The sequence below is a fragment of the Pyrus communis genome, chromosome 14, assembly GCF_041283825.1.
Source record: "Pyrus communis isolate YQ-2024b chromosome 14, ASM4128382v1, whole genome shotgun sequence".
NCBI classification, from domain to species: domain Eukaryota; kingdom Viridiplantae; phylum Streptophyta; class Magnoliopsida; order Rosales; family Rosaceae; genus Pyrus; species Pyrus communis.
This window is the reverse complement of record NC_142578.1, coordinates 25,910,001-25,934,111: the sequence shown is the minus strand read 5'-3', so window position 1 is coordinate 25,934,111 and position 24,111 is coordinate 25,910,001. Positions and strand designations below refer to the sequence as shown.

Sequence of the window (24,111 nt, the reverse complement as noted above, 5' to 3'; positions counted from 1 at the left end):
TAGGTTAAAACCGTCCCAAAAACCTATATACCTGTACAACTAATGGTGAATGTAAAAATCATATTCTACAAGTATAGGTAGTTTATATTGTAAGCCAAATTGATAGGTAGGATAAAATTTAACATCTTATGGCTGCTTGTTATATATAGGTTTGATTTGGAAGGTTTAGTAATGATAGCATAATAAATATAGTCTTCACAGATTGCATAAGTTATATGACATGTAAGTAGAAAATGGAAAAAAGAAGAATATGAGTAAACTAAAAAGTCGAAGGCATCATTTTATTACATTGATAAAAAAAAAACATGTGTTCAAATATTTGAAAAAAAAAATCCAAATGGCAATGGAGATGTATGTCAAATAGGGGCGTTGCAAGTTTTCCGGTTGTGGCGTGTAGCATCACCACACCTACTGCACTTGTTGGGGCGTGTTTCTTCCCCAATAGATTTTAGTCTTTTAACTTTTGGTCTACCTGGGGGCCGCTTTGTCAATGGGGGTTCTATCACAAACTCCTGACTCATAGATTGTTCATCCTTTTCAATATCAGGTACAGGAATGATGGGATATGAATAAGAAGACTTATAGAAATCTGTTGTGAAATAATCTTCGACATAATCATATGGGTTACCTCCATCTTTCAAAATAGCTGCCAAAGCATGTGCACAAGGGAACCCCTTAATTTGCCATTGATAACAAGAACAAGTATGACTTTGTAAGTCCACCATGACAGAATACTCATCTCTGACTTCAAAAATATGGTCACTTGAACGACACACATTCCAGTGTCTTCCAACTTCAACCATTTTCATCATTTCGTCATCCATTGTTGGGCATATTGGTGAGGTCCATCTTTCGGCTTCACGTTGCCTATCAGAACTCATCTCCATCAACTTCACACGTATGTTATCAATCATTTGGTAAGTTGGCATCTTGCGTTCATCCAAAATCCAAGAATTGAAGGATTCTGCAATATTAGAGCACATCTCACCATATTTTTTCCCCCTGAAGTATGCATTGGACCAGTTTTCTTTGGGTGTGTTTTGCAAAAATTTCTGAATTATTGTACCACCATCCTTGATGAGAGTTTTCATTTCCTGATCGAACATAAGTTGGGATGGAGCGTAACAACATTTTTGGAACAGGTTAGCAACGACTTCACCATAACCAGAACCCATCTTCTTTGGATATTTACTTTGTATATTCAATTTCAAATGAAACATGCAAAATGCATGTGGTGCTTCTGGAAAAACGGTGGAAACAGCTTCAAGTAGACCTCTGTTGCGGTCTGATATGAACGTAACCGTACGACCTTGGGGAAGCAATATCTCTGCTAAATTTTCCAGAAACCATGTCCAATTGTTTTCATTTTCAGAGTCCACAATGCCAAAAGCTAGCGGGAAAAACCCTGAGCCATGTGTTGAAGAAAAAGAACATGTTAAAGAAAAATCTGTTAAGGATGAATACATAAGAACAGGTTATAATAAAGGGTCAGGTTTGTAAGCACTATTTCCACATACATACTAAACATATAATACTATTTGGGACATAGCAAAGCATATAGTATTTGATACCCCTTATCAAACGAGATCATGCTAGAACAATTAAGGGATAGACACAACATGTATAAAGTTATAAAACGATACTTTCTCATATATTACTGTTTGAGACCCTATTAAACTACCTAACATGGAGCAAAATTAACAAAATGATAAATTTCGTCGACATGTATGGATAAACTTTTAAACTACCTATCATGTGGAAAAAAAATTATTAGCTTTCACGCAGCCTATAATATAAGTAGATGTCTAAATCATACCTTGATTACCATTTTTCCCAATGGCTACCAACAAATGACCTTTGTACTTGTTTTTTTATAAAAGTTCCATCAAGGCACAAGAAAGGTCTGCAGAATTTGAACCCTTCAATACTAGCATTATATGAAATGAATAAACGCTCGAACCGACATGAACTACCATTATATTCAAGCTGGACATGGGAGCCTGGGTTGGTTGCTAGCACTGCTTCTGCATACCATAATAGTTGTCTATATGACTGTGTATCATCACCATGGACCTTCATCTTTGCTAACTCTTTACCATACCAAGCATTATAGTAAGAAATACCTATACCATAGTTTTTCTTGAAATCTCTAACAACATCGATTGGTCTTACAATTGGATTGGTTCGAATCTCGTCAACAAGGATCGATGCCACAATTTTGGAACCCATCTTGATGCTTTTTTTATCACGAAACCTAGCTTTACATGTATGTACATTATTCAGACTTTTAATGTAGAATAACCTGCTAGGACGATTCAAAATGGCATGCACACGCCAAACACAACCCTCATCATCTTTATTGAAGCATTCAGCAGTAACACGTTCACTATCATTCCTTATATAGACATACCTGAAACCCATTTCAACTGCATACTTCATCAATTTTTGTCTGAACTCCTTGACACCACCTGGAAATTCTTGACCAACATGGCTAATGTAGTTTCTCCCAGCATGGGACAAATATGTCTTCCCATGAGGAGTGGCAAACTTCCCTCAATCTGCATGATCATCTGAGGGGTTTAAGCCTTCATAATTAAAAATCTGTTTATCATGTGGGGAAGAAATGGGATCAAGTTGCTCAACTGGTTGTACCATGGAAACACAGACAGGAATAGATGCTATGTTTTCAGCACAACATGAAAATTTCATTACACTCACGTCCATGTCAGATTGCAGCAAACAAGATTGGTGTTCTCCTAGAGAGTACGTCAACTGCATGACTTCAAGACTTAATCCCACAAATCGGGAACAAATTTGTTCAGCAATATCCTTGAACTTAGTATGATTAAATACTGGAATTAAAAGGGTCTTGCTCTCAAAAGTGCACTTCGCAATGATAGCTCCTTCCATAACTAAACAATTATAAAACACAGGAAAAAAACATAAATGTAATAGGCTGAAAAAGATATAACTACGTGAATTTAGTAATTCTAAGAATAAGATTTCCGATCCTCTGCAATGTTCAACCATGCAGCTGATTTTCATAGATAAGTTAAATCTTTAATGATTCAGCATACTTATAGGTGCGGCCAGTGTACAATCCCTTTTGAAAATTCTTATTGTAGCAAGTAGAAATATGAATCAATTGCGACTTTTCTAAATAAAAAATGACTGATACGGTATTGTCCGTACCTTGTTCCCTGGTTGTCCTACTTCTGAAACAGCCTTTCCACCAAGGAATGCCCAAAATCAAGAAAATGAGGAATAATGCTGAAACACCTCCAATCACAATGAATTTCTTCCTTTTGCTATCATCAGGCGGCTCGAAATCTAGAATAAGTGACAAGGATAGTGACAATAAGAGAACAATAAATTTCTACGGGAAATTAAAGAGTACACTATTCAAAGAGGCATAACATCAAACACCTTCTGTGCATTGGTTTTTTTTTTTTTTTTTTTTAAAATAAATGAGAACATATCAATGAGAGATGATAGAAAGGGATTAGGGGGATTCTGACTGTGGAGTTGCTGTGATGTATATTGCACAACAAAAAGCTGATGGAGAATTAGTCGAAGATGTCTTTTCAGCAGAGGCGATGAAATGATGGGACTCCAATCCATCCGAATTCATTGTCTACTAGATAAGTTTAAGCCTTCCTTAAAAATAGATTGATAAGAAATTCAAATTCAAAAATTGTTATCAAGAAATCTGGGAGAAAGATGAAAGACCACTAAACAATGAATTTGAATTCTGATAAAAATTTAAAACGTGGGTAATATCTGGAGAACGTGCCAAATCTATAAGAGGGTAAAATAGTAATAACAATGCAAAAAAATCAACCTAATCAGAAAAATTGTTGACATGGAATCCTAATCATTGGAGCTAAGTCAAAAATAACTAAAAATTGGACTAATCCTAATATTGGGCTATAAAATTGGACCTATTTCAAGTTTCCCTATTAATATATACATACTAAATTTCGGAGTTGATCTCTTTATGAAAGTTGTAAAGCTTTTCATTACGAGTGATTACATTTTTCACACACAATAATTATTATTAATTTTATTAATTTTGCACTCAAATAAAAGACACTGTTCATGAAATTTGGAGGGTTTTAAAAATCTAAGGGGGCGTTTGTTTGCCCTCACTAACTCGGACTGGACTGGACTGGACTAGCTATTAGTCCAATACTGTGTTTGTTCCATGCTGAGACTAACATTAATGAGACTAAAGGGGACTAGCATGGACAAAATCCTTCACTAAGAGGTCTTAGTGAGACCCCCTAATAACCATGGGACTAGCTAAGACTATCCTCTATTTCTCGTCCTTGTCATGCTCAACGACCACTCCTGACATACTCCTCGTCATCACCGGTCACCTAGATCAATCATTAACTTCCCGACTCTCTTTCAGATCCATTTCACAACCAACTTTCATATAAAATATACCAAATTGAAGCTGGGAGTGACAAGATTATGATTTTACTTGAATCGAGGGCAAAATGTGGTCGAATGTGGCCGGAAAATGGCCTGGAAGTCTTGGCCTATTTGGGCTTCTTCAAATCCATGACAAATTCGAGCATGCAAAGCTAAGATATCGGTCCAGAGATGGTGATGAATTTTTTGGCGGTGCTAACTTCATCCAATTTAATGAGAGTTGGCCAAAAAATACATCGGGAAACCTGCAACTCGTCGGGAAAATTGGAGCCGTGAGTTTCCGTTCGAACAACGCATAGCTAGAGAGGGAGGGAGGACAGAGAAATAGAGACTGGAATCAATAAGGAGTTTGACCAGGAATGAGAAAGAGACATGAATTGAGAGGTCTGAGAGGAAAAAAAGAGGGAGAGGGTGGGACGATGAGAGAAGAGGAAAAGAGTGGGACGGAAATGGTAGGAAAAGATGGAGAAAAATATAAGATCATAATAAAATATTAATAATTTATATATTAAATAAAATAATATTAGAATTTGTTATTATCCAGCTTCTTAGTCCAATACTGCACCAAACGCTTCACTAAGTTAGTCCAGTTTAGTCTAGTCTAAGCCAGTCCAGCTTAGTCCTTGAAGCTAATCCAGTCCGAGATAGTCCGGCGCAACAAACGCCCCCTAAATGACCATGTAACCATCGTCTAAGCGTTGATGATGCAATTATGAACGTTTATTATGCTTTCACATTTTCAGATTTATACATTAATGATTATGAATTTTGTTTATTTTGAACTCCTTTAAAAATACTATTCATGAGAGTTTGTATGGTTTTAAAAACTCAAATGATCATATACCCATCCTCAAAGTGTAGAGGATGCGACTACGAGCGTTTGCATATTTTTTTTCATATTTTTCGCACATGTAAATTAATTATTATATTTTTTAATGTGTTTAGTATTTTTAAATTACTTGATATTTTTATTTTTAATGTGTTTTATGATTTTTAATCTCAATCTTTGCCTATAATATACTATAAAAATAAATAAGTAAATAAAACTTAAATTTTAAAATTTATATAGAATAATAATTAATAAACAATATATATTCATTATAACTAATGTATTTTATACAAAGTTTTTTTTAGTAGTTTAAAAAATTAAAATTATCAAAATAACTTTTTTCTTATCGTGTCGAAACAGCTTATGCACGTGTTATTCTCGTGTAAACCTGTCAAGAACCCGTTATTAATGGGTTATTATCATGTGACCCTATAATGATCCGATTAGTTATTGTTTTAACCCGAAACCCGTTATTTTTGTATCGTTTACGTGTCGTATTAACGGATCGTGTAAGAAATCCCTCAGCTTTTTTATGCTTTTGTTAAGCTTCTCACGCTTTACTGCCACTGCCGGCAGCTCCTCCAACATCCTCTCGATTCCCCCGCCGTAAGGTCCCATCAACTCATTCACAATCTCAGCTTCCATCTCTTTGTTCACAAGGTTAAAAACGGACAGCTGCAAGTGCAATGCCATGAAGTCCACAAACCTCCTCAAAACAACCTTCCAACAGGCAGTCATTCTCATTTTAAGGTCATAAGCTTGAGCTAAAACATGCGGATACTTCCTCAGAACACCGACTTCAACTTCCCCGATGCCTTCTATAGCTATGATAGAAGGTTTATTCTCGTCAGTTAAGACTCCATGAACGAATGCATTTTGACTAGCCATCAACTTGTTCCATTCGGAAACATAATCAGCATCGCATGTATAATCTGTCAGCTTTTCCATCTCTACAAGCTCCAGCATCCACTTGATTGACCTTTCCTTCATCTTGGCCATTACATTATGGCCAGTACGCCCTGCTGACAGCTGCAGCTGATAATAGTTCTCCGAATTACGCATCACGACAGAAATAACCGCCTCTTCAATGTAGCTCCACACTTGTTCCACAAATGCAATCGGAATACTTGAAATTCCATTCACTTTTCCCTGCAAGATAATGTGGAAAGCATTGCGCGGAAGAAAGTTCGGAAGTGAAATACCTTTGGCCTCCTCCAAGATCTTGATCTCCTCCATCAAGAAGTTGCTCTTTGCATCAGTCTCAGCACATCTGTGAAGTTCACCAGAGTACAGGTTGAGCATCTCAGCCAATCTAGCAGTGCAGTGCATGTGACTGTCTTCCGCGCACTCCTCAAATTCTCCTCTCAAAAGAATCTTCCTAAGCGATTCCTTAGCCAAGCCAATGATTTGCATAAAGGCCGTCATGGCCTCGGCAACAGATGAAAGACTCTTCGGCATTTTATTCAGTTCCATAATGCAGAAGTTCAGCCTGTCATTGATCTTCTTCACTATATCGGGTATATTTCTTGCTATGCTGTTTGCTTGAATTTGGACCAACTTCTGTGCTAAAACTGGAATACCGACAATGGACTTGTCAATCTTCGAAAGCAGGGGATGGGTTTGAAATAGTTCATGAGCCATCGCTGCTGCCTCCTCATAAGTTTCGTCACCAATCCTGTTCTTTACACAGACATAAACAAGACCAATGTTTACATCATCTCCAGTGACCTTCTCAAGTAGTCCTTCCGGTGCCTTGTCCACTTTCGTAACCACAGCGAGCGTCCTCTCACCAGTTTTATCTACACTTTGTGACATCCGGATTGACTCACACGTAGTAAAATCCACCGTAGCAGACAATACATTCAGAATAACACATTCTTCCGGCTTAATATACTCCATGATCATATCTTTGATCTGATCATAAATATTTTCAGGTTAACCATGGACCGGAACTCTAGTGATACCCGGAAGATCAACCATAATCCGGAAACCCATTCTTCTTCACCAACAAAGTCAGTGGGGTGTTAAAAATTCCCTTACCTCCCCCTGCAATAGAACTTGTAGCTTTCACAATATCTTCGGCAATATTTTCTTCATCAGTACGATCAACTCTGCCATTGTACTCCAAGGAAAATTCAGGCTGAGGACTTGAGTAGTGTTGCAGCCTCATTATAAGAGGCACTCTCGTGCAGATGCCTTGGCCCCGAGGCAGGCTGATGCTGGCCAAGGATTCTAGCACGCTAGACTTCCCGGATGACTGGTCTCCGACCACCACAATCGTTGGCAGCTGAATGCCTTCATCCATCACCATCAAGCTGCGTAACTTGTCTACCGTATCCAGAAGAGGACTGATCTTGTCATCGTAGGACGACATAATAGGTGCGGTGTTGAGAGGTATTACGTCTAGCTCTGCCTGAACCGTTGCAAGGGAGCCTTCCCCAGTTTGAATTTTAGAACTCAATTTCTTGTGCCTTGCTCCTCTCATTTCTGAATTGTGGCAAGATGACTACTAGATAGAGAAGATATTTGTCAGGAAGATGTAAGAAAGCTGGTTTTAGTAAGTGCCTTACGCAGAAGGGCTCCTAGTAGTATATATAATTCAGCAAACCTATGGAATGCTGCAACATTTAATTTGTGGAATTGGAATATGAATCGAAGTAAATGACAACCAACCGTTTCAAAACCGCATGCTGATAATAGAATTGTGCGCAAAAGTTCAAGGAATAGTGCACCTCTCCTTAAGAAAGGTACAAAAATTACCAGCTTTCTTTATTTTTTTTATTTTCCTTCAAACCCTATTGTTAATTGAGGTCCAACTAACATCTACCATAAATTTTTAGTTGTGACAAGTGGTACACCACGTGTTTTAATAGGAATTGTGAGAAATTTTAATTTTTATATTATTAACCTTTTAGCATACATATTACACCATTTGTATAGTAATACGTTGTGTACCACTCCATATATTGAAAAATCTCTCCTGCCCTTGCATGCATGCACACAATTCCAGAAGAAGCTAGCTAGGATTCAATCAGCCGAACTCAGAACTCAGAAAGGATTCTTTTGGTATGAACTCAAACCCTAGCTAGTCTTAATTAACTACTTTTGAAAGATTCTTTCTGGATCCAAGGTAAGCTATTGATTAACCATGATTTTTTTAATTTTCTTGAAACCATTTCGACCTTTTTCGTCATTTATATTCATGCACGCGAGAGGTATTTAATTGTGACTGGCACACGAAATGGTATACTACGTGTTATTATATAAATAGTGGGATATGTGTGTTAAAAAGTTAGTAACTTAAAAATAAAATTTTTCACCACTTACATAAAAACACGTGGTGTACCATCAGTATTTCCGTCATAATAAAAAATTTCTCCATGCATGCATGCAAGGTAGCCTAGGCACGTGGTCCTTTCCAGGAAGTAAACTAGTATATATTTCAAGAGTAATGTTATTCATATCATGGTTTTATACCACACTTCATACCATCTTAAGTGTCATTTGATGTAGACAGCTACATCATTTGAATTAATCAAAATTTTAAATTTAGTTCATTATTTAATAAATTAATAATTAAGAAACACTACTACAAAAGAGGCTATCACTGGTGGTCAAAAACCGACAAGAAACACAAATTACTGTCGGCCATTTGGTAAAAATCCGACATTAAATAGTGCAATGTCGGATTGGGTTAGCGACACCAATACTACCTTCACGGAAAGGGTATTGACATCGCTTAGACCCCTTAATCCGCCACCACAAAGCAAAGTAATATAAAATAAAAAGAACAACATCGTCACTCAAAAGCGACATCGTAGATTACATTGCTTATAAGCGACATTAAATTTTGACATGATGGCGCTACTAACCGACATTAAGTAACAATTAAACAATAAAATATTACATTTACTGTCGGCCGTAGCTGACATTACATAATAGTAAACAAATAAAATAATCAATCTACTGCCAGTCCTATCCGACATTACCTACATTTCAATAAATATAATATTTATGCTACTGTCATCCCTAAGCGACATCAGATATATTACAATAAAGCAAAATACAAATTGTTTCTCCATTTTTCGTTAATAATAATTAAAATATATATAAATAATTCCAATCATATTTCATATATAGGCCAAAGCAAACATTATTAAAAACTAATAACAATAACAGTTGTCCCAATACTTTCTCAATTCATTGTTCTCAGTCATCAGCATTGTTACTGAACTCCTAGATGATCTCCTAAAGGAATTAGAAGTAGAAGCTAAAGAAGATGCATAAGACACCATATTTGGAGTCCCCCAATATCCACACCCATGCACTCTATTATGATGCTCAAGACCCTTCGTCTCGACATATACTTGGGTCATAAGCTTATCAGACTATCAGTATCTTCTTAACCAGACTCAATCATAGATTGAATATTGCCCTCCATAGTTGCCTTGCAATAAAATTTAAAAAAAAAAAAAAAAAAAAACAAATCAACAATCGTAAAGCAGAAAAATAAATTATAGATATTAAAAATTAATAAGAATGATATACTAACACGAAAAAATCATTCACCCCTGTACGCTGAGAGGCTTCATCAATACTAGTTAGAATACAACAAAAAAGCTGAAATTAATAATCATAATAATTTTAAAATAGACCACCTTCGAACTCCTCCTCTTTGAGATGAAGTTTGTCAGAATGTTGATCTTCAAAATGTTGATCCATAGCAAAAATTTCTGAAAAGAGAAGTAGAAAAACTGATACAAAAGAAGAAATGAACGCACGAACGAAATTGGGAAGGAGAGACTGAAATTGGGGAAGAAACATGAGTACGGATGAAATGGAAATTTTTAGTTTAAGCATAATACTAGTTTAAATACAAAACAAAAACTGAAATTATTAATAATTAAAAAAAGAACCAACTTCGAACTCCTCTTCCAAATGAAGTTCCTCAAAATGTTGATCTTCACTAGAATTATCCATAGCAAAAGTTAGTAGAAGAAGAAGGAGTATGGCTGAAATGGGAGAAGGGGAGGGAGTAAACAAGAGAGAGAAATGGAAGCATGGAAGTAATGGGAAAGACGGGGTTTAAATATGGATAAAAACTTAGTGTCGGTTAATACCGATAGTAGCTATAACACCTTACGTCGGTAAAAACCGATACCATCTCTGACAAACTGACAGTAGCCATAAGTTGCGTCGAAATATTAGGACTTTGCATCGGTTCAAACCGACACTAGGTCTGACACGACCTAGATACACGCAGCTTGACACACTGAAAGGCCTAACACACTTTTGACTGAAAGGGTCGGTGTCGAAATAGGATCACATTGCGTCGGAAAAAATCGACGTTATTCTGACAGATTTGTGTGGCGTTGAAATAAGGGCAATTTTGCATCAACATAATCAGAGGTTGCGTCAGTTAAAACCAATGCCAACTCTGACACTGACTGAAAAAGCTTATCCAATCCATTTCCCCATGCAAAAAAACCAAGAAAATTCCCGCCCAAAATAAAATCTTTACACTAGTTAATACCACAAAATCAATGAAAAATCACGATTTAACTGGCATTTTAACTCTGATTTTGATGATTTTTTACAGCTACACTCCTTTACCCTATATGAATATAATGAATGAACTCAATCTTTAATTTAAAATATTTACATTAGTGGATACCACAAAATCTTATGTTACACTTTATGAAAGTATAAATAAACTTTAAGTGTTAGTGAATCTATTGTTTTGATGGGATACGCATTATACGAAACTAATTTCAACGATCCAACCGTCAAACTTGTTTGTATATGCTTCAAGATCACATAAGCCAAAAATCAAAAAAAACAAACATTCAGAGATCAAGTAACGAGACAAAACGTTTCGACGATTATCAACAAAAAATCACGATTTAACGGTTATTTTAACTCCAATTTTGATGATTTTTTTACAACTACACTCCTTGATCCTATATGAATACAATGAATGAATTTGATCTTCAATTTAAAATATTTACATTAGTGGATACCACAAAATCTTATATTACACTTAATGAAAGTATGAATAAACTCTTAAGTATTAGTGAATCTATTATTTTGATGGGATACGCATTATACGAAACTAATTTAAACGATCCAACCATCAAACTTGTTTGTATATGCTTCAAGATCGCATACGCCAAAAATTGCAAAAAATAAACATTCAGAGATCAAGTAACGGGACAAAATGTTTCGACGATTACGAAAAACCACAATTTAACGATTATTTTAACTCCGATTTTGATGATTTTGTACAGCTACACTCCTTGATCCTATATGAATACAATGAACGAATTCAATCTTCAATTTAAAATATTTACATTAGTGGATACCAGAAAATCTTATGTTATACTTAATGAAAGTATGAATAAACTCTTAAGTGTTAGTGAATCTATTGTTTTGATGGGATACGCAGTCTACGAAACTAGTTTCAACGATCCAACCGTCAAACATGTTTGTATATACTTCGAGATGCATACACCAAAAATTGCAAAAAAAAAAAAAAAAAAAACATTCAGAGATCAAGTAACGGGACAAAACGTTTCGATGGTTATCAACGAAAAATCATGATTTAACGGTTATTTTAACTCCGATTTTGATGATTTTTTACAGCTACACTCCTTGATCCTATATGAATACAATGAATGAATCCGATCTTCAATTAAAATAGTTACATTAGTGAATACCACAAAATCTTATGTTATACTTAATGAAAGTATGAATAAACTCTTAAGTGTTAGTCAATCTATTGTTTTGATAGGATACGCATTCTACGAACCTAGTTTCAACGATCCAACCATCAAACATGTTTGTATATACTTCGAGATCACATACCCCAAAAATTGCAAAAAACAAACTTTTAGAGATCAAGTAACAGGACAGAACATTTCGACGGTTATCAACGAAAAATCATGATTTAACGGTTATTTTAACTTCGATTTTGATGATTTTTTACAGCTACACTCCTTGATTCTATATGAATAAAATGAATGAATTCAATCTTCAATTTAAAATATTTACATTAGTGGATACCACAAAATCTTATGTTATACTTAATGAAAGTATGAATAAACTCTTAAGTGTTAGTGAATCTATTGTTTTGATGGGATACGCATTATACAAAACTAATTTCAACAATCCAACTGTCAAACTTGTTTGTATATGTTTCGAGATTGCATACGCCAAAAATCGCGAGAAACAAACATTCAGAGATCAAGTGACGGGACAAAACGTTTTGACGGTTATCAAAGAAAAATCACTATTTAACGGTTATTTTAACTCTGATTTTGATGATTTTTTATAGCTACATTCCTTGATCCTATATGAATACAATGAATGAATTTGATCTTCAATTTAAAATATTTACATTAGTGGATACCACAAAATCTTATGTTATACTTAATAAAAGTATGAATAAACTCTTAAGTGTTAGTGAATCTATTGTTTTGATGAGATACACATTCTATGAAGCTATTTTCAACGATCCAACCGTCAAACATGTTTGTATATGTTTTGAGATCGCATACACCAAAAATTGCAAAATAACAAACATTCAGAGATCAAGTAACGGGACAAAACGTTTCGACGATTATCAACGAAAAATCACTATTTAACGGTTATTTTAACTCCGATTTTGATGATTTTTTACAGCTACACTTCTTGACCCTATATGAATACAATGAATGAACTCGATCTTCAATTTAAAATACTTACACTAGTGGATATCACAAAATGTTATGTGCAAATTTAAGAAAAAAAAAATATTTTTCTTGACGGGTCAGGTAACTTTACCCATTGGGTAAAGTGACTCGATCTGTTAAGGACCCGTTAAAATAACGGGTGTAACATAACACCACCTGTTTGCCAGGCCTATTCTAGAGGGTATATAAAGGCCACTAATTTGTCACTTACAATTGACACTGGGTTTCAAAATATTTAAAAAAAATTTAAAATCTATGTTGGCTACAAGCGACACAGGCTTTGAAAATATTTAAAAACTTTCTCTAGTGTCGGGTATAAGCGACGCCAGTCTTCTTTTAACCGACGCTAACTTTATGTCGATTACAAGCGACACCGGGTTTAAAAATATTTAATAAAAATTAAAACTTATGTCAGCTACAACCGACACTGGCTTTGAAAATATTTAAAAACTATCATTAGTGTCAGAAAAAAGCGACACCAGTCTTTATGTCGATTAAAAGCAACACCACTATTAAAAAAATATTAAAATCTATGTCGGTTATAAGCGACATTAACAGATTATGTCGATTATAAGCGACAGTAATTTCGACACCATGTAAAGTAGGTGTCGGAATGTCTTAAGCGCCACTATGTTTTATAAAAGCGACACCAACCACCGACACAATAAAGCCTTTTTGTAGTAGTGAAAAACTAGTTAATTAAATGATAATTGTGGTATACGAAGAGTCTTTCTCCTTCCTTTCCTTGAGTTTTGCAAATTTTTCAAATGATGTGGCTGTCCACATCAGATACCACCTAAGGTGATATAGAAATGCGGCATAAAAACATGGTATGAATAGCATTACTCATATTCCGAAGAAGTGTGACAGATTAGGATTATGTTTCAAGTAATGCTATTCATACCATGTTTTTGTATCATATTTTCATACCACCTTAGGTAGCATTTGATGTGGACAGCCACATCGTTTGAAGTAATCATATTTTTAAATTTAATTCATTATTTAATAAACTAATAATTAAGAAAAACTAGTTAATTAAATGATGATTGTGGTATACGAGGAGTCTTTCTCCTTCATTTTCTTGGGTTTTGCAAATTTTTCAAATGATGTGGCTGTCCACATCAGATACCACCTAAGGTGGTATAGAAATGTGGTATAAAAACATGGTATGAATAACATTACTCTTCTATTTCTCCTTTTTTTAAGACCCTGTTATGTTTATTCCACAAATATTAATTAGGATTAGTGTTTTTTTTTTTTTTAACGAACGGTTATAGCCGAGAGGAATTTGTATTATTCTTGGATGATACCAGAAATAATAGCCAACTACATGGATTAAAACATTAGCATGATTTTAAGACTCAAATTGTAAAGCATCAACCTACCATCTGCAGCTTGTTAGCGGGTCCTATTTGCTACTTTCATTTCTTTGAGTGGTTTGGTTTTATACTTTTGTACATAAGTCTAAGTTTTCCATCTTTTTTCTTCTTTATCGAATTTCAACATACCATCAAGGATTCGCGTTGGGGGTGTGTGGGTGTACGTGCACGTGGTTGTGTGCACGCGCGTTTGGGTGGGTGGGTGGGTGTGCGCGTGCGTGATGGTGTGTATGTGGGTGTGTATTGTATTTGAGACTAAGTTAGGGAAAAAGACAAACTATTCGGATGATCGCCAATCTTTGTTACACTTACACACATGAATATCTAGTTATTGGTTTATTTTTGTTCGGAATACTCGAATTGATATTAAGTTCATAAATGCTCCAATCTCTTGTAAGTCAGAAATCCACACTGTTTTCAACTTGTGCTACTACAGAAATGGGAGGATCAGGAAAGCTAGCAGCCAACAAAAGCAAATCAAGCACGAGTACCGTTTCGAATGATGAAAGCTCGACAGCACTAGTTCATTCCGAAGAACAACAACCTCAACCTGTCAACACATGTGCACCGCCAATTGTGTCCTTATACAATGAGAAAATCCGTCCTTTTGCTCGACGCAATTGACAAACTTTGTAACTTAAAGATAATGGAAGAAGGTATTCCGCTCCCCACAATTGTAGTGGTTGGTGATCAATCTTCCGGTAAATCAAGTGTGCTGGAATCGTTGGCCGGCATTAGCCTCCCTAGGGGTCCAGGTATCTGTACAAGGGTACCTCTTATAATAATGAGGCTTCAACACAGTCCTCAGCCTGTGAGCTTTCTTTGGAGTGTAACGGCAAAGTTGATCGTACTAACGAAAACAATATTTCTGATGATATTGTCAAAGCCACTAATTCTATTGCAGGAGGAGGTAAGGGGATATCTAATACCCCATTATTGAAACTGACCGGTTATGAGCATGCTATAGTTTCGTTGGGTCTATGTTGGAAGGTGTTCAAGGCACATCACAGCTCATCAAAGTTCAAGTTGCAACTGCAACTCTAGCCCTCATTCTCGGGTAGAGTTGCAGCTGCTACTAAACGGTCACTTTTGTTACCAACTTGCTTTTGTTCCAATCCCTTAATTCTAGGGTTTATGTCTTCTAGTATCTTAGTTCTAGATTTCTCGTAACTTGTAACTAGGGCTAGCCTTTTTATCTTTTGGTTTCTTTCTTGTAGCTGGTTGTAATTGTTCAATGGGTTTTTTACCTAGCTCGGCATCTCTATAAGTGCCCTCACTTGTAATACTAATTTACAATGAAATATACAAACATTTGTTGAACTGAATTTCAACATGGTATCAGAGCAGGAACCATAGGGTCCTGTCTCTGCAGTCCGATTCATTCAAAAACTTTGTTTCTTTTGTTCTTCATTCACCGTAATGGCAGAAGACCATTCTTTAAGCCAAGAGGCTACAAGCTCTTCAAACACTTCACCTCCTAGTATAATTCATGGTGAGATCAATCCAAATCAACGTTTGTGCTACGTGTTGTTAAACGAGCTCAATTACCTACCTTGGTCACGTGCCATTTCTCTTGCCCTAGGTGGAAGATCGAAGCTAGGGTATGCCAATGGAAGCATTGAACCACCTAAACCATCCTCTACATCATATGGTGCATGGCTTGCAAACGATCAACTTGTTATGTCCTGGATACTTAATTCCATGGAACCTAAGCTATCTGAGCTCTTCAGTTACTCAGACTCTTCAGTTACTCAGAGTCCTCTCGTATTTTGTGGGAATTTATCAAAGAGATGTATGGCAGCCAAAATAATGATGCTCGTATATTTCAACTCAAGAAGGACCTTGCTGGGATAAGGCAAGGTGACCAATCCTTCGTGCAACACCTTGGAAGCATGAAGTCTATGTGGAATGAACTCGACATGTACCATCCACATACAATCGATTCGGCTGCACTCCTTAAAAGAGCTAATGAAGAAAAAGTATTCCAACTCCTGGCAAGTCTAGGAGCTGAATATGAAGATCTTCAAAGTCATTTGTTGATGACACCCGATCTGCCCTCATTTAATAGTGTTTGTCAAGCTGTCCAAATGGAGGAAACTCGAAGAAAAGTCATGCACATTGAGCCTAAGTCTAACTCTGAGGCTAGGGCTTTCACTAGCAATCATAAACACACTGGTGAAAAAAATTTCATTGGAAAAAAGGCAGATTGGAAATGTACTTACTGTAACATGAAAGGGCATTTAAGGGAAAAATGCTGAATCTTGCACCTGGAGTTCAAGCCAAGGTTTGATAAGGAAGGAAAAATGATCAAAAAAGGGAAAGGAACCACTCTAAAGGCTCTCCATTCAACTAGTTCTTCGACTGGAGGAATTTCAAACTTCATTGCAAATCCAATAGACTTGATAAATGAATTTGCAAGTTTTCTTCAAAGAAGAGGAGGCACCATTGAAGATGAGGAAGTGACCACTAAGAATCATACTGCCATGCTCGGAAAATTCATAGGTTTCTTGACTGAGACCACAACTCAAGACAATGTTTCAGGTATTATGATTGCCCTCTCCACTACACTCAATGAAATTACACATGATTGTTGGATTATAGACTCAGGTGCCACTGACCATATAACAAACAAGTCTTCTTACTTAGATAAGTTTCAAAATATGCCTAAATCTACATGTGTATTTGTAGCAAATGGGAAAGGAGAACCTATTCTAGGAAAAGGAAAACTTAAACTGTTAAGTGATGAGATTGAGTCAACAGCTTTGTATGTACCTTCATTCCCTTTCCAGCTTTTGTCCATAGGTAAAATCATAACCACTCTAGATTGCCTTGCCATATTCTATCCTCACAATGTTTTATTTCAGGATCAAGTTACTTAGAAGAAGATTGGTGAAGGGTTTCTCTTGAATGAACTCTATTATCTCTCAAAGAAGTTCAAGTCTATTAAGCAGCCTATTACCAGCCTAAGTTTCCCTCAAGAATACCAACTTTCGCATCTTTGACTAGCCCATCCCTCAGAACCTGTGATGACCAAACTCTTTCCTAACTTTTGTAAAACACCATATGAGTGTGAAATCTGTCAAATGTCAAAAGCAACTAGACTTCATTTTGTTTCTTCCAAGTCTAGAACCAGTAAACTGTTTGAGCTTGTTCACTCAGATATATGGGGTCCTTCTCATATAGACTCATTTGATGGATATAAATACTATGTCATTTTTATTAATGACTACTATCGGGTCACCTGGGTTTACCTATTGAAGTTCAAGGGTGAATTTTTTATGCTTTCAAAGACTTCCATAAACTAATCACAAACCAATTCTCATCTAAGTTAAACATCTTACAATCGGACAATGGCACTGAGTACACATCCAATAACATGTCTAATTATTTGAGCAATCATGGGATTTTACATCAAACCAGCTGCGTTAGTACACCATAACAAAATGGTGTAGTTGAGAGAAAGAACCGTGACCTATTGGAGAAAACAAGGTTCCTTATGTTTCAAATGCATGTTCCTAGAAAGTTTTGGTCTCAGGATCTTTTCACTGCAGCTTACATCATCAACAAATTACCTACTCGTGTTTTGAATTCAAAATCACCTGTTGAAGTAATGAAGGGAAAGAATATTGGCATCTCACACCTCAGAACCTTTAGGTGCACTTGTTATGTTCATGTTCAAGCTGCACATCAAGATAAGCTCGAACCTAAAGCTGTCAAAAGTGTGTTTATGGGATACTCAAGCTCTCAAAAAGGATATAAATACTACAATCCACATAATGGAAAGATTTGAGTCTCAAGAGATGTTCGATTTGATGAGCGTGCTCCATTTTTTCACAAAGGTTGTAGTGAAAAACCTCAGGGGGAGAACCTTATAGACATATTTTCTTTGCCTACCCTAGCAAATCTACATGAATGCAATCCTTAAAATGTTCATCTCGAACATCACTCGGAGCAACATGATGGTGAATAAACATCTCTTGATCAAGAAAGCTCAGTCACTGCTCCACAACCTGCTTTGGCACCACAAAGAAACCCTACTCGATACAAGCATCCTCCATTAAGGCTGCAAGAGTACATTATGTACAATGCAATACATCCCATCTCCAAAGCTTTAACCTATCAAAAACTATCAACATCCTATGCAGCATTTCTCAATCAATTGTCCACTAATGTTGAACCAAGGAACTTTAATGAAGCTGCTCACATTCAAGTGTGGCAGGAAGCAATGAAAGAAGAGCTTAAAGCACTGAATGACAACCAAACATGAAGTGTGGTTGATCTTCCAAAGGGAAAAAGGGCAGTAGAGAGTAGGTGGATGTACAAGACAAAGTTCCATTCAAATGGCAATATTGAAAGACATAAGGCTCGGTTAGTAGCCCCTAGTTTCACACAAACTTATGGCATTGACCACAAGGAGACATTTGCTCTTATAGCCAAAATGAGCACGGTACGAGTACTGTTGTCTGTAGCAGTTAATCATGATTGGTCTCTATTTCAAATGGATGTGAAGAATGCATTCCTCCATGGTGAACTTGAAGAAGAGGTATACATGAAGCTCTCCAGGACATCCACAAGAGAATGAAACTAGCAAAGTTTGCAAGCTTCACAAAGCTATATATGGACTCCAGCAATCCCCCCTAGCCTGTACTCGAAGTTGAGCTCAGTTCTTGAAGCTGCAGGGTTCCAAATGAGTCATGTCGATTCTTCATTGTTTGTTCGCAATGGTACAAGGGGTAAGCTCATTGTCCTTATATATGTTGATGATCTTATTATAACAGGAGATAACATAGAAGAAATCAGTGCCCTCAAATCCTCTCTTCATCAACAATTTGCTCTTAAGGATTTGGGAGTCTTAAAGTACTTTCTTGTCATTGAAATGGCCACATCCTCCAAGGGTTTGTTCTTAAATCAAAGAAGATATGTACTTGATCTATTGGATGAAGCTCATATGTTGGATTGCAAGCCAGCACTTACCCCTATTGTGAGAAAACTTCAATTAGATGTCCAAAGTGAACCACTGTCAAAACCTAGTGTCTAGCAACGTATGGTAGGAAAGCTGATTTACCTCACAATTACACGACCTGATATTGCTTATTCAGTAAGCCTTGTCAGCCAATTTATGCACTCTCTCACACTGATTCACTGGGATATTGTCAAAAGGATACTGCGATACTTGAAAGGGTCAATTGGCAGAGGCTTGCTCATGAAGAAACATGGCTCAAATCACATTATGGCATACACAGATGCTGACTGGGTAGGTAATTCCCTCGATCGCAAGTCTATCATTAGTTTCTGTACATTTGTTGGTGGTAATCTTGTGACATGGAAGAGTAAAAAACAAACGGTGATTACGCGATCAAGTGATGGGGTTGTCATGCATATAGATTGGAACCCAGTTTTTTATGAAAGAACAAAGCATATTGAGGTTGATTGTCATTACATTCCTGCTCAAGTCCAATCCAAAGTCATCAACACAGTGTACACTCGAAGTTACAATCAACTTGCTGACTTGTTCACAAAACTTTCAACTCTACTCATTTCCAAAGATTACTGAGCAAGCTTGGATCAATTAACCCTCTTGATCCAGCTTGAGGGGGAGTATTGAAACTGACCGATTATGAGCATGCTATAGTTTTGTTGGGTCTATGTTGGAAGGTGTTCAAGGCACATCACAGCTCATCAAATTTCAAGTTGCAACTGCAACTCTAGCCCTCATTCTTGGGTAGAGTTGTAGCTGCTACTAAACGGTCACTTTTGTTACCAACTTGCTTTTGTTCCAATCCCTTAATTCTAGGGTTTATGTCTTCTAGTATCTTAGTTCTAGATTTCTTGTAACTTGTAACTAGGGCTAGCTTTTTTATCTTTTGGTTTCTTTCTTGTAGCTGGTTGTAATTGTTCAATGGGTTTTTTACCTAGCTCGGCCTCTCTATAAGAGCCCTCACTTGTAATACTAACTTCCAATGAAATATACAAACGTTTTTTGAACTGAATTTCAACACCCATTGACATTGCTGGTTAAAAAGAATGGCGTTCCTGATTTGACGATGGTCGATGTTCCTGGGATCACTAGAGTCCCAGTTCAGGGTCAGCCTAAAAATATTTATGATCAAATTATGATGCAATATATCAAGCCTGAGGAGAGTATAATTCTTAATGTCCTGTCTGCTAGTGTTGACAAGACCGGTGAAAGGACTCTGGCGGTAGTGATGAAGGTCGATAAGGCACCGGAAGGATTGCTTAAGAAGGTAACAGGAGACGATGTCAATATTGGGCGAGGTTATGTCTGCGTGAGGAAACGCATTGGTGATGAAACATACGAAGAGGCAGGGGCCATTACTCAGGAATTATTTCAATCTCATCCTCTTCTATCTAATATCGACAAATCTATGGTTATTCCAGTTTTAGCACAATGGTTGGTGCAGATTCAGGTTAATAACATAGCAAGAAATTTACCAGAGATAGTATAGAAAATCAACGAGAAGTTGAATTCCAGCCTCGCAGAGCTCAACAATATGCCTAAGAGTCTGACATCCGTTGCTGAGGATATGACAGCTTTCATGCAGATCATTGGATCGGCAGAAGAATCACTCAGGAAAATTCTTCTGAGAGGAGAATTTGATTCTGATGATCGCCACATGCATTTCACTGTGCGAATGGTCGACATGCTCAATCAATACCCAGATGAGCTACACAAGTGTGCTCAAAGTGACTCAAAGAGAAACTTTCTAATGGAAGAGATTAATGTTTTGGAGGAAACGAAGCGGATTAGTCTTCCGAACTTTCTTCCTCATAATGTTTTATCACTGTGTTGGAGAGCAGAGTGAACAGAATTTCAAGCATTCCTCTTGGGTTTGTGGAGAAGATCTGGAGTTATATAGAGGATGTTGTTGTTTCAGTGTTAATGCGACAGTCAGAAAATTATTATCAGCTTCAGCTGTCCGCCAAACGAGCAGGCCAGAATCTTATGTCGAAGATGAAAGAAAGGTCGATTACTTGGATGACGGAGATATTTGAAATGGAGAAAGTTACTGATTATACATGTAATCCGGAGTACCTCTCTGAATGGAATAGATTGATAGGTCAGCATGACGCTTTCGTTAACGGAGTCTTAAAAGACAAAAACCGCCCAGCTAAGATAACTATAGAGGGCATAGGGGAGGTTGAAGTTGAAGCTCTTAGGAAGAATCCGAACGCTCTTTCGGCGGCATATGACCTGAAAATGCGGATGACTGCGTATTGGAAGGTGGTTTTGACAAGTTTAGTTGACTGCATGGCCTTGCATTTGAAAATAACCGTTGCCGACCTTGTGAACAAGGATTTGGAAATTGAAATTGTGACTGAGCTGATGGGACCACACGGTGGCGTTATTGAAAGGATGCTGGAGGAGTCTCCAGCGGTGGCAGTTAAGGAAAAGTCGAACAAGATGATCAAAAAGCTGAAGGATTCCATTTTGGTGGTCACTGATCTGCAGTGTTAGCACGAAAGAATCCATTTTGTTTTTTTTTTTTTTTGTTCTAGTTCTTTTGGTAGCGGATCGATCTTTATGGTTCCTGTAAATATCCGTTTCAAAAAATGAATATGAATGGAGTTTCAATGTTTCTCACCAGACATATGAAAGGTGTTTTTTTGCTGAGTGTAGGTATTTTCTGCTTTCTTGACCTAAAACTTTGATTTAGTGTGGGCAATGTAGCTAACTAAACCAGTGAAGAAAAACAAACAAGAACATGAGAAAAGTAGCCAAAAATACAAACAAAAACAGCAAACTGCATTCTGCGTAGGCAGTTTATTATATTTAATCTTGTGTTAGTTCCATTTTCTATGCTAACATATTTATTTGTAAGCATCATCATTTAATTTATTTTTTATAAAATATACTCCAATTTTGATCTTCAGCTCAAAATGACAGTATTTAATTTATTTTCGACAGTAAAGTAAAAGTACAAAATATAGAAGGAAAATAGATCTATCACATACCATATATTCTTGCCTTCTTTACGCCACTTTTCACATTTGATTTGTCCAAATAAGAACATCCATAAACTATTCATACCAAAAAGGTATAATTTCGTTGGGAAATCCAAAACACAAGTAGAGATCTTATTTCCTAAATTTCAAACGCTAGCCATTTCTTAAAATATGGCTGGTTTAATATATTGAATTAGATAACTTTTATATTCAAAGACTATTGAATTGGATAACTTTTGGGCTTTGCCCACCTCTGTACCCGAAAAAAAAAAAAAGAAATCAATTTCACCTCTTTAACTTTTTTTCATGTCTATATACATTCATAAACATATTTATGGTGTGTCGTTCTTTTTAATTGTTTTTCGAAATTTAAACTCATTTATCATTTTCGTGTCTAGTTAACAAGTTAGGTAAGAAATTAACATGTATAATACCTAGACATGGTAAAAATGTCGTCTTACCTTAACGGATTCTTAATGTCTAGACATGACTCGACGATCCAATAACCACCCACTCGTTGAGATGTCCCCAAATCTTTCATTTTCTCATGTTGTTTTGTATCAATTTCATGCAAGAAATTGTCAAACTTACCTTAATGCATTTCAAATTGGAAAGAAATATCCATTCCAAAATAATCAAACACGACCCGTTTCAAACGAGTGTGGTTTGGATCCTCTACTTATTGGGTCGAGCTTGACCCAAAGAGCAACTCTTCTTGAACCGAGCATGTAAACCTCACCCATCTACCACCTCAAGCCCAAAGAAAACTATTCGACGACACCAACAAACCAACAACTAATCTGAAGAGAGTTTCACAACCCAGTTCGTCGTCGTCGATTACACCGAAGTTTCTTCTTCTCACTCATTTAATTGTTACAAATTATTTTATTCTCTTCAGTCTTTCTCTCCCTGTAATTTCTATATGTGAAAGTTGATATCAAAGATTTCAAATTTGATCAAATGGGGTCTGCTTCTGCTGCTGCAAATACGGCGTCTTTGATTACTGTCGTCCCTGTTTCTTCGACAAAGTTGGATATCCATGACAATTTTCGTATGGGTTTCATCTCAGACGTGGTGGGTCGATCGCCAAATTTACTGCCGCCATCTCTCCCAACGGCTCTGTTTCTCCTTCTTCTTCACATGGGGTAGGCCTCTGTTTCTTCACCTCTCTCTCTTTTCCTGCGTATTATTTTATTTTTGTCGTGGAATTTATATCTTGAGCTGTTTATTTATGTTTAATTTGCTTTTACCTTTTAGTTTGATGCGCTGATTCTGTATCAATTTTTGTATTTGTATTTGTGAGTTGGGAATTTTTTTAGTAAATAACCTCTGATGTTGGTTGAATTTTACTATTGATAAATGTGGTTCCACCAAATGACACTTACAAATTGTTGTTGATGGGAATGATGCTTCTTCAATTGTTACTTATCTTTTTTGCCTATTTGCTGCTAATGATTTGTAGCAAGAGTTGATTTTTAACTGTTTCTAATTGGTAATGGATTAAAGGAAGTTCATTTACTAATAGAGGTGCATGTTTTCATAAGTTTGATTCATAACCTCATCGAGCATTTGGAGCTCGCTTTGACTGAGGTTTTTCGATTTGATTTGATGGCGTATAAGCTTTTCTCAGTTTTTTGGTCATTTTTAGAGTGTGACCAAGATTATCTCTGTGAGGAATGTTGAGGTTAGGGATTGGAAGTAAACGAAAAGGGTTGTCTTTTTATCAAAAGCTGAGGCCAAGATTATCTTTTGAGAAAACTTCGAGGCCTTA

At 36.5% G+C, this 24,111-nt stretch overlaps 5 pseudogenes across 2 annotated transcripts in view; 3 read left to right on the top strand and 2 right to left on the bottom strand.

The window, feature by feature from the left end:
• Positions 1-240: 240 nt before the first annotated feature.
• LOC137713293 (uncharacterized) lies at positions 241-3,463 on the bottom strand (annotated as a pseudogene). Its single transcript, XR_015955855.1, has 3 exons — positions 3,193-3,463; positions 1,817-2,912; positions 241-1,405 (listed from the first exon to the last, which is right to left on the bottom strand). The product of XR_015955855.1 is annotated as an uncharacterized LOC137713293 (transcript).
• A 2,250-nt stretch (positions 3,464-5,713) lies between these two features.
• Positions 5,714-7,751, bottom strand: LOC148691484 (dynamin-related protein 4C pseudogene; annotated as a pseudogene).
• A 6,994-nt stretch (positions 7,752-14,745) lies between these two features.
• Positions 14,746-21,852, top strand: LOC137713294 (dynamin-related protein 4C pseudogene; annotated as a pseudogene).
• Positions 15,795-18,642, top strand: LOC148691483 (uncharacterized; annotated as a pseudogene).
• A 1,217-nt stretch (positions 21,853-23,069) lies between the features above and the next one.
• The window catches only part of LOC137711855 (uncharacterized), a 2,267-nt pseudogene continuing 1,225 nt past the window's right edge, over positions 23,070-24,111 (top strand). Inside the window, exon 1 of the transcript XR_011065162.2 lies at positions 23,070-23,485. The product of XR_011065162.2 is annotated as an uncharacterized LOC137711855 (transcript). The remainder of the gene's footprint in view (positions 23,486-24,111) is intronic.